Source organism: Sardina pilchardus, chromosome 17 (assembly GCF_963854185.1).
Source record: "Sardina pilchardus chromosome 17, fSarPil1.1, whole genome shotgun sequence".
Taxonomy (NCBI): Eukaryota; Metazoa; Chordata; class Actinopteri; order Clupeiformes; family Clupeidae; genus Sardina; species Sardina pilchardus.
The window spans coordinates 30,005,541-30,017,540 of record NC_085010.1 but is presented as its reverse complement, the minus strand read 5'-3'; the positions used below and the strand labels follow the sequence as shown (position 1 = coordinate 30,017,540).

The following is a 12,000-nucleotide window of genomic DNA, read 5'->3' as shown; positions in this document are numbered from 1 at the left end:
TATTGCCTATTTAAAAAATAAGACCTTAAGGTATTCACAGGAGTTATGTAACACGAGCCATGTGCACATTATTAACAGTCTCACTGCTTTTATCTCAGAAAAAGACATATAATATCTCAACTAGAGGGAAGAGCTGTGCGTGGTAGATATTACATTGTGTATTTACACAAATAAGAGGCTACGGAGAACTATGTTGGGATAGAACAAATATCCTCAGATATAGAAAAAGTCACTCAGGACAACCTCAAAAATTCAACTGAATATTGCAAGCTCACATAAAATGAACGGGAACCCAAACGAGATATTCCAATCTAATAGCCATCAGAGGTGAATTTCTAAAGACCAGATCATCACACACGTCCAAACAACCACTTAAGAGTGACCGCGCCGGGTGATCTCACTCTGCCTAATGGAGTCCTGATGAGCCAAGTCAGCCAACACACCTAAACATTTACTTGTGACCCTGCGGAGCCGCTCTCCACTTCACTCCAGCCTCAAGGGCCCTGAGAGAGACTGCTACCAGTCCATGATGAATTAGGGGCCCGTAATGCTCAGTGACTGCAGGAGGAAGGTTCCAGAATACTGTTCAAGGGAGAAAAAGTGTGTGAGAACATAATGGTGTGTGTATGAATCAACTTATATTAGTTTCTGTCATGCTTAATCTCACAAGAGGGGGAGAGAAAAGAAAGAGGGAGAATGACTGCTAGGGTTGTTTGGATATGTTTTGGTGTGTTGCATTTCACCTGCGGTGTCTTTCACTGTTTTTTGGCTTCAACAGCAGGCTCATAACAAGCTGCTTTTAAGACAAAAGAAACCCCTAAACTGCCTGCAGCACGGGCACAAAGAGACGAGTGAAGTGAGCCTTAGTGTTATTGTTCCAGTGCCATTCCTCTTACCTGGGGGCCCACTGGACCTCCTGCGGACCCCCCCGTGTGTCCACGGCCCATTAGCCTCCGCGCTCAATGCAGCCGGCGGATGTGCCGGACGCGAGCGGCGCCGACCGCGGCCGTGTGGGAGCCGTTACAGCGCCCGGTTGCTCCCCCGCGGCGAGCGGAAAAGGGAAAGTTTTACGGCGAGCGCTCACGGCGCTCCAGTCGAGACGTCGAGAAAGTGACAACGGCCAGTCAGATTGTCCGGCGAGGGACTTTTATGCCACACGGAGGACTCGTCGCTCTCCGATGCCAGTGTCACCAATGACACTAAATGAAAGGGCCATATTGTCGACAAGCAAATAGAACACATAATGAAAACTTTAAAAAGAAATAACACAGGGCGACCCCACACCCAAAGACCCCCTTCGATATTAATCCATCTCAGCCTGCCACTCCACTCCTCTCTTCTGAGAGACAGTACTGTTGCCGAGCCTGACCTTTCCCTTATTAAACCCAGAGAAACCTTCAATCACACCAAGCTTGCCTAAACATTATTCCACTTTAACAACAGACCTGGGTGACATGAGGCTTCTTGGACAGGGGGGGGGGAGTCTGGAGCTAATTGCCCGATGATGGAATTTTAGTGTCAACTTGATTATAAAGCAACAGCTAAGTGTTATTGATCGGGAGGCCTGCGGGGGCCGACAGAGAGTCATGCGGTACCGGAGCCCAACTGCTCCTCCATGTATTATTCAACAGGCAGCTGACAAGCTCCACTGGCTGCCAGGCCAGCACTACTCCCAGGGTACCTTGAGATCAACCATACCTAACCCCCTCCTCAGCCTCCTCACCCCACATTCTGCCTCTACATACAACCCCCCCACCCCCTCATCCTCAGCTAGCCCACTTTCCCCCCTCCCTTCCCCTGACTGGGAGTTAGAGGTTGTTGTTCTGGGCTCATCGACCCAAAGCCACCTGAGGTTAATTTATGAACTGCACTACGACTCCAATCGCACGCCCAAACTACTGGCCAATCACGGGATTCTAGCGCTGACTTGAAAAGGAGCTTGAAAAGGACTAATGGACTCCCAAGGAGAGAGCCGTCTGTGTTGTGAAGGAGGGAGAGGAGGATTGATCCGGAAGGGTGGGAGGCCACGGCTGCCTCTGACCAGGCCCTGGACTGTTCCAGGATCTGCCACTACACGATTCTTGGCTCGATGCTTGATGCTTGATGCTCATTTTTGTATGCATGGTTGCACACCCAGTCCTGACTCTCCATCACCCCAAAGGTGTGAGGTGGGACACACACACACACACACACACACACAAAAAAGAGTAAACAATATCCATCCATCAATCCATCTATCCATCCATTTGACTGGTTTACAATCACAGCATAGAGATGAAGTCCGCCCCAAACACCCAATATAATGTATCTTTGTTTGCACTGATTGCAATTATCTTACAGATCAATGGATGTGATCAATACTTTACAGCAATTAACATTTAATATCCTTCCACAGCCACTTACTCCATTACTGGCAGATTGATTAGCCCTGTGGAGGCCTGGAGCTGGAGTGGCACTGATCTATCGCCTCTGTCCATCAACCTGAGATGCTAGTGAATGCTGCAGCCGACGAGTCTCTATTCCGCGTCGACATGGGAGATCTCCGCTTCGCCAGGGTTGTTTGTGCTCCATCCTTCCCCACCCTGCCTCCACCCTCTATCCAGTGTGTTATTATGGTAGTCCACCCCATCACTAGGGTTGTTTGTGCTCCATCCTTCCCCACCCTCTATCCAGTGTGTTATTATGGTAGTCCACCCCATCACTCCGCCGTCTTCTTTCCCAACATCCACCTGCCCCCCCCCCCCCCCCACCCCATCTACTTCCTTTTAATCTAATCGCCTGTAATGCTTTGGGAGGAAAGGCAGTGTCTCTCCATTTCCCTTCAATTTGGCGCAGATGAACACTTAATGCAATCATTTGAAAGGGATTTGCTCTGAATTGTTTCTTTATGTTCCCGACGAGCTGAAATCACTGTTGCCTCAACACAACGAGTGCATGCATCACCGCGTGTAGTAGAATAGCCATTGGATGCAAATGCCCCATGGCACCATTACCCAATTAACCAAACACACCTTTCCACAGTGATGTAGCCTACTCCACATCCGAACACACTGCATCATTATACTCGTTTTTTTCTCCCCAGCATAAATCGAAGATGAGGCCAGCAGAGGCTATAAATGTGGACCATTAACAGCTGCGATGGATAGGCAAATATTCTCCCGTGGTGCATTTTGCTGTGCACAAGGGAATGGGCTTCAGCGCTGGTGCAGGTTTTTGCCTGAGACACCAGAGTGGCTCTGAGCCAGAGGTAGTTTCGCTTAATAAACACTTTGTTTCTGCTGACTACCAGAAGGATGGACGACATGTTACGGTCCGGGGTATCGATCTCCTGATTTGTTTGCAGCGGTTTCAGCTCCATGCGTCCTCTGGGAACAGGGGTTGGAGGAGGGAATTGAATGAATGGTGAAGTGGAAGAGAGAAAGAAAAAAAAAGAGAGGGAGAGAGAGAGAGGTGGGGGGTAATAGATTAGAAGTGAAGAGAGAGAGAACAAGAGATAGAGTGTGAGAAAAAATTGAGGAATGTATTGTAGAACTGTACACCACAATAATCGGGGGGAAAGAGAGAGGTAGCTGGATATCTCAGCACTGGGAAACCATAAATCATTAACGATTTTTAATCCCCAATTCCAGTTTTATACACATCCCTTATCACACCTGTCTGTTCTCTGTACATTCAGAATGCATTTTACCTTCGTCCTCCCAAGAATAAATCACCTCAGTCTTCTTTTTTCTCTCTTCACATTTTTATCTGAGAATAACCTCATTCTGAACAATGGTAGGTGAAAACTACTTAAAAAACAGCAGTTTTGAAAAGACCAAACGTACAGTACACATTGGTATTGTACCTGGCATATAATGAAGCCCAGTAATTGTGTTTTCAAAAAAATCCATTACCATTATGCGTTCTGTATTTTGTTCCATTGTGTGTGCCGATGTCATTCAGAACTAAAGGAGATTTGCACCGCCATCGACGCTAAATCACTGCAGTTGTAATGCCGTATCACATGTGAATTGGCCGATAATTATGCTGTTTTATTGTAGCTTCCCTCATCTGTGGACAATTAACAATGACAAAAGTCCCTCAGCTCAGCCAATTATTACAGGGGTCATGAACTCTGAGCGAATTTTCAGAGTCATTACTGGAAAACATCTCTGAAGTTCATCCAGAATGACCAGTAATGACACAGGTCTCCATGACAGCCACTATCAAAATTAACAGGAATGATATATAGTACCCTCACACCAATCGAACACCAGAACAATGTCAAAGCCAACACAAGCAGTCATTACTCCGTAAATTACTCTGGACCATTACAGGGTTCAATCAAAGACACCTCTAACGAAGACTAGGATATGTCCTCTGCCTGCTTGAAGAAAATGAAGTATTGAACCTTGATGATGACTCATCCTGCCAAACCCATCTAGAATGAAGGTATAATTCCAGATCATCATGACTGAGAGATTTCTTCTCAGAGCCCTGCTGCTACAGAAAAGTTATGTAACGTCTTAAGAGCCGATGTCACATTTGTACTGTAGAGGCAAAGAGACAAGAAATCCCTGCAGAAAGTTCCCCCCTTAAACTTTTTCCATTACTTTCCAACACCTAAAACCACCGCCACCTCCTTTTATCATTAATTCTCCAAAGCTTTGTGCCGCATGCGGAAAATAACTATGATGATAATAATAATAAAAATAATAACATTGGCAGGAATCTTACGTGCAAGAACGGGGAAGCACTGCCGGGGGGTTAGGAGATAAGATGCATGAAATAAATGAAAGTCTGGGAGTTATAAATGCCTCGGCGTGCAGGGGTATAAATATGTATTATTAACCGCCATAGCCACAGCGTGCGCTTCAGGCCACCATTCTTCAGGAGGAAATAGCTACAGACCTGTGCGCTTGCCAATTAAATTGGCCCTGGGGCGAGTGGCTTTCCTTGAAGCCCTAACGCAGTGTTCTCAGGGACGTCTTCGGGGGGGGGGGGGGGGGGGGCAAAGGAAGGCTGGTCAGAGCAGAGGTGGGGAGAGTGGGGTGGGGTTGGGTGGAGGAAGAGTCGTCTACTAACTGGCCAGTGCTGACGGCTTTCAGGTTAGTGTGGAGTTGCTTCAATAAATCCTCACTTAGAAACCAAGAGGCAAACTGCAGAGTTAATGTACAATTCAGTCAGCATGTAAAACAACAACACAGCAACTGTCAAACATAACATTAGCATGCTGTGTTCCCCATCTTGAGCATGAGCCCATGCAGCAGCCAATTCTCAAACATAACATTAGTGCCAAACATAACATTAGCATGCTGTGTTGCCCCCCTATGAGTTTGTCATCCCATGCCATCCCATATTTTTGGTGCACTTTTGCTGCCAAACTCTATCTTACAAATGCATATCTCACACATGACACAATATCTCACATATCTCTCTCGTATATCTCACACATGACACAAAAGATTCTATCTCAAATATCTCTTTCACACATGAGACAAGAGTTTAAAGTGAAGTTCCCAGTTTGGTTCTCGCTTGTCCTCACCATATCACTCCATTTTCTGGTAGCAAAGGATAACTGTTTTCACATAAACTTACTGTAAATACCCGAGCACATAAAAAATATTTATTATGTAACTGTAAGCAATACATGTTGCTTTAAACTGAGGCATCAGTCAACACACAATTCAAACAGTAAATTTTCTCCAGGTTGAAATTTAATACAACATTGTGTTGACTTAGTTGTGCAGTGATGGATTATTATTCATTACATGCGTAAGCGTACTCACTAGATGATCATGAGAGATTGAACTCTCCCAAAGTATGCTTGCATAGAACATAGAAGTGTTATTAACCTGTAAGATGAGACATAGGCAGACAGTGTAAACTGAAGAAAACAAAAAAAAATCCCCCAAAAAACCCGTTTGAGCAAGACACAAAAATGTTCATAATGCTGCAAAATGCTCCATTCACTTGAATGGGCCCTCCCAACATTCGGAGGTCTGACATTTCTCAAGACCATTAATAGCAAGGACAATTGGTTTGTGCTTCTTATTTACAGTACGTCTTTCATTTCATCTCAGACTGCAGGGATCAAGACCATTACACTAGTAAAGATTTGTTTGCAGTGTCTACTTTCTGAGGACAGGATATCCACCTAGCCCTTTGGCCATGACTGTTCCCATGAAGTGTTCACTACTGCCTATGCCAAATTTGGTGGTTGCCCTATGGAACTTCCAGGCCTTTGGTCCTGTCCTCCCCAATCCACCTCATCTTGCAAACTTTCAATTTTCAATTTGTCTATAACATTGGCATCCATCTCAAAATGATCAATGACATTGTGTTCAATCTTCTCCAGTAGTTCTCTGACCTGACTTTCATCACCTGTAGTCATGTTGTTGAGAGCGTGATACCTGTTCCCACATTTCTCCACAAGCCTCTGCAGAGCCTCCCCTTCACTCTCTATGTACAGCTCAATGGCTGTGTCTCCCATCCAGTCTGCATGGCTGAACACCACTATAGCATGACTCCAGACCTGGTAGCCAAAAAGCTCTACATGGTCAATGATTGATTTCTCATAGCTGTCTGTGACTGTGGTGTCCACAGATATGACCAGTAGGAAAGCATGTGGTCCTGGTTCACACAGAGACACACTACGCACAATCTCATATTTAGACTTTTTTGTTGTGTCTGTCAAAAGACCACTCTTTAACCAGCCTGGTGTGTCGATGACTGTGACCTCTCTTCCAGCTATTCTTGATGTCTTTTGTACAGATGTAATAACAGGTTTGAAGTCAAACATGTTTTCTCCCAAAATGGTGTCTCCTACTGAGCTTTTTCCACTATTCTGATGTCCAAGGAGAACCATTCTCAGATCTGAAAGATTTAACAAAATTTGTTGAGAAATAAAACATGCTGTGTGACTTGAGCTAGTTCCAGTGTAGAATATAACTTGTTACCTGTATTTGATCGTAGATTTTCTTTTGGTCTGACCATCAACTTGGACAGTTGCCTTTCTTTGGCCTTCTCATCCTGTTCCTTCTTTTTCTCGATCAACTCTTTTAAAACGCTTTTGTCCATCTCAAAATGGTGGCCTCTGAGTCCTACCATCTCCTGTATTTTCTCCAGCAGCTCATTGACCTGAGTATGGTCATCCCTCTCCATGTTGTTGAAGACATGATGCCTATTACCACATTTTTGAAGGACCTGCTGCAAAGGTTCTCCCTCATCTTGAATGTGCTGTTGGATGGTGATATCTTCTAGCTTATCCCCATGAGTGAACAGCACTATTATGTGGTTCCAGACATTCTCCCCAAAGAGCTGTAGATGTTCCTCCACGGCTTGTTTGCATTCAGCAATAAATGAACAACCAATATTAATAACAAGAAGCAGAGCATGAGGTCCTGGAGGGGCAAGAGCTACACTGCGAACCACTTCCTCTTTGTACAACTTTGGGGTAGATGATGCTAGATACTCTTTTTTCCATCCTGGTGTGTCAATAACAGTGATCTGTTGGCCAGCTACCACTCAATGTTTGTTTATACCAGGCGCGTAGGAACGTAGTAAGCATTGGGGGGGACAAGAATGAGGTCCGTTGCGCGCGCCGAAATTTTTTTATATTAATAAATAAAGGGGGCGAATTATAAGTCACATAAGAGATAAAAAACGCACACAGCTAGTCTTTAGGACAACTTAAACTGACTCCCCCAATGCTTCCCTTTACATGGTTGCATAAACGTTGCTTAGGCCTAAATGAAAATATGTTTCTTCTTCTTGACTTTTCATATGCCATCTAAGTAAATTTTATGTCAGCTGACAGATGGATGCGCGTTTTGGGCACAATGAATGGGTTTGCCCTTAGTTTAAAGGGAGACGCAGGGAGAGCGCGCTGTGGCTATTGTTACCTGTATGCAGCCAGCTCAACAAAGTAACGTGGTTAGAAGATTCCTGTATGCTGCATTGCCGTGACCATTTCCTTGTGGATTTTTCTCATTGGAATACAGCTAACGAACACGAAAGCTGAGATTGCCTTGCGCATCAGTGTTGGAACGATACTCAACAAACTGTGAGATAGCCTAAACATTGTTTTTCGTGTCTGGGAGATCTCGTTGTCGTTTTTGACTGTCGGCTTCTTATGTTTATTGTTTGGACGTATGGACACTGAACTTTGAGGGGGTGTTTGTTTGTGCATTATGAAGCTTTGTGTTAATTAGTATGTGTCGGGCCTTCACCTCAGCGCGTAAGTTGCGCTCTAGGTGCCCACGAACGAACTCATTGCTTAATTTGTGACAAATAGCCTATTCATCTTTCATTTGTGTTTTTTCATTTGTTAGATTATTGCATGTTTGACGTAGTTTGTAAACAGGCATTCTGCCCGTTTATCTTAAGTCAACCGAGGCCTTCGGTTGCTCATATCCGCCCGTAACCTTATGTAGGCTACGTCGTGACAGTGTGTAGATTATAATAAGAGGCAAATTGTTACACATTTAATTTTAAAAGCATAGCCTATAATAGGATGAACAAAGTGTATGGACTTGTTAAATCCAGGTAACCAGATAATTAGGCTATGTGCCACGTCAAGCGATAAGCCTACATTTAAAAGTGACAGCCGTGACTAACTTATTTAGGCTATCATAGACTACTGTATTCACCCACAATAGCTTGGTTTCACTCTGTGTCACAATGCTACTTCAAAATTCGAAAATAGCGTTCGAAATTCAAATGGAGGGCAGGGACTGAAATAGCTGGATCAGGGGGCCGGTTGCACAAAGCACCTTCAGTTAACATGTTCCCTTAAAATCTGATTTAAGGACCATTAAATCGTTTGCACAAACAGTTTGGGGCTATACATACAGACGGCATCTCGTCATAGCCGTGGTTACCGCCCCCAGTTACCGTGTTAACCATGGCTGAAACACCCCCGTGGGGGAAAACATTTGTTTTCTGCTAGCGAGTTAGCCCATTGACTTTCATGTGTGATGTTAGCATGTTTTCCCCCACAGAGGGGGCGGCAACCTTCTAACCGTCTGTATCTATCAGTTAGGGCGTAATCAAAATATGTCCGAGTCCAATTCATCATAACGAACGTATACAGCCTATTCAGCCGACACTGACCCGTATATTCCCCCGTTGATACATTGATGCGCGGTCAGGCTACTGATTTCACCGGCAGTCAATTTGTGAGTTATCTTACCGTCTCGAGTTGGACCACCGTACTTTCCGCAACTGTGCGCTACCAGACGTATAGGCTACTATCTGTTTTTAATGCAACAGGATCAGTCTGTGGTGGCAGACGTCTTCCACACAGTCTGCAGCGTAATAATTCATAACGTCTATGCACCGTCTCAAACGCCTGTTGGCGATCATTAATTTATAAATAATAAATACATCAATACAGTTCATTTGTAATCACGAAAGCAAGATAATCAACGTTGTGGCACAGTGGCCTGAAAGCACGCATGACGCGCCTCTTCTGGATGAAAGAAACACCTTTCAGGAACGGGGACAGACCTCAGGCAAGTTGTCTAAATTGTAGGCCTGAGGCTGTTTGACTTAAATATGTAGGCTAGCCTATTAGTTGTGAGTGATATCATTGTGTTAATCTTCAATTCCATACAACAGGAGAGCTATAACTGCAGTCTGTGCAAAACTCGTGCAGTCAATGAACGACGTAGGCTACAGTACTGCAAGCCTAGGCTATCCACTGAGCGCTACGCCATGGTCAACAACTAAATTGCAGAAGATGATTAAATCACTATTATGAATCACAGTCAGTCCGACTCATTTGATTGCATATCATAAATGAAATGGCAATACACATTTAATGACGAATAGTATTTATTAAATGGAAGGACCTCGTCAGTCAATGTCAATGTAACTTCTATTTCGAATTTATCTATTTCTAATTTTCTGAAGCAATGTATCTATTTCTACATCTCTGATACAGCAAAACTTCTTATTGGAGAGCCAACACGTCCTCTGTTGATTCAATGGTTCGTCGTTGTTCCTGTAATGAAAAGAAAAGGAAACAAGAGCCTAATTAGGTCTGGTGACATTAGCTTGTAGCTGCACTGCAACGAGATGTAGAAATGTGCGAAGGGGCCAGCGGGGTATAAGTTTGTTTGACATTATGTGTGAGCACAAAAGTTAGGCCTGGGTCTACCCAGTCCACCCAAGCCTAAATCGCATATGCCAACTTAGTGAGAACATCTGTATTTGATACAATTCAATATGTTTAGGATTATAATATGTAGGCTTAACATTTTAATAGGAAACACAGTAGCATCAATAACTTACTTTTCCGCTCTCCGTCTCTTTTACGCTGGGCTGGCGGAGGATAGACAGGATGACGGGCACTATCGCTTCACTCATTTCTTTGACTGGCTCACTGCCGAAGGTCTGACTCACTGCAGAAGGTTTTGATGGTTAGCTATACAGTCATAACACTACGGTCACTAACGCATTTAATTAGCTGCTAGACTCAACTGAAAATATATTGTTATCAGACTTGGCTACCTTTCTGATAGGACGCGCAGATCCTGTCCACCAGCACTCCCCATCACTCTGGGTGCGTCCAATGCATGTCAGCGACCATTGCAGCTGGAGCTAGGACACCCCCTGAATAAAATATATTCATAATTATGGAATAAACGTCGTTAGCAGGCCCAACATTAGGTAACCAGAATCGGGTTATAAGCCAGCAAGTTTTAAACGGACGTCAGTTAGCTAACGTTGACTAGCTAACGTTAACGGCTGATCATAGGCTATTATTATAATTCATATCCATAGCATAAAGAATGAAAGCAATATCAGGTTAAAAGTTCGTTAGAGAAAAATGTAATCGCCATTACAAAAAGACAAATTAAGAAGAGAATGATCTATGTCAATTAGGCCTACCAAGTCTGTATAACAATAACTTTTATGGGCAACCTAAGCATGAGTTAGGCCTAGATAGTTAACGTCATCTTTTGTAGCCTATGCAGCTAATGAACATAGCGTAAGCGTTTTTTTTAAAAAACTTACCTTTTCCATTTGATTCACTCCCAAGGCAGGACATCTCCTTCTTGGCCATAACCGTTAGATTTTCTGACTTTGTTGTAGCCTACTTCGTGTAGCTAGCCACCACCTCACCACCGTACGTCTTGCACTTTTGCGGCGATTTCCTCCCAATTTCTTTGTTTTACCATTATATGTGAGCCAAATTTGCTTTTCAATATAGTTTTTCATTTGTTGTATTCCTCTAGCAGGATTATTTTTTCGTCCTCTGGCCAATTTGGCTTCATTGCCTTCTTTTATTGGGTCTATATCAGTACAATACAGACTGTCTGCAACGGTAGACGGTGGTCGATTGTTTACTTCCTGCCCTCCATCTCAAATCGTCCCGCCGTGGCGCGTCATAATAATCACGTGATTGAAACCCAGCTATAGGCTATCCTCTTAACTATTTCGAAAAGAATGAAAGAAGGCCGTAAACTAAATATTTGGACTGAGAGAGTAGCCTACATTAGCTTTCAGACACTCAAGGTGAGGAAGTGCTCCATGCTGCATTATTGAGACGGGCTTCGTTTCGGGAAACATTCTTAAAACACAATGTGAAAGACCTCCGATGCGCACCGATAGCTATAGTTATGGGGCCGTAACTCAGGAGGATATAATTGACCTAAGTAATCAACAACATCTGTACTTTGCAGCGTTTTTCTTTCGGGAGGGAGTCCAACATTGGGGGTGTCCCGACCCCCCCGACCCCCGTGGTTCCTACGCGCCTGGTTTATACTCTCAGCACTTTTCTTCAGCTCGAATGCCTCTCTCCCTAAGATGGTGTTCCCTGAAGAAGTCTTTCCTCCTTCCTCAGTTCCTAAAAGTATGATCCTCATCTCTGAAAGAAATGGCTTACTTCCTGGAAAAGAGGGATATAAATCGTATAATTTTGAGCATCTGAGCATTTTATCCTTGATTACGGTGTAGAGCCATGTTTGTTGAAATTTCTCATGTCAATATACGTTACATACATGAGCATAATAT

The 12,000-nt window shown here is 44.0% G+C and overlaps 1 long non-coding RNA gene across 1 annotated transcript; it reads right to left on the bottom strand.

Moving 5' to 3' along the window:
* Positions 1 to 9,804: 9,804 nt before the first annotated feature.
* LOC134062501 (uncharacterized) lies at positions 9,805 to 10,636 on the bottom strand. The gene is made up of 3 exons (XR_009935464.1): positions 10,495 to 10,636; positions 10,276 to 10,385; positions 9,805 to 9,985 (listed from the first exon to the last, which is right to left on the bottom strand). It is a non-coding gene; the product is annotated as an uncharacterized LOC134062501 (long non-coding RNA).
* Positions 10,637 to 12,000: the final 1,364 nt, after the last annotated feature.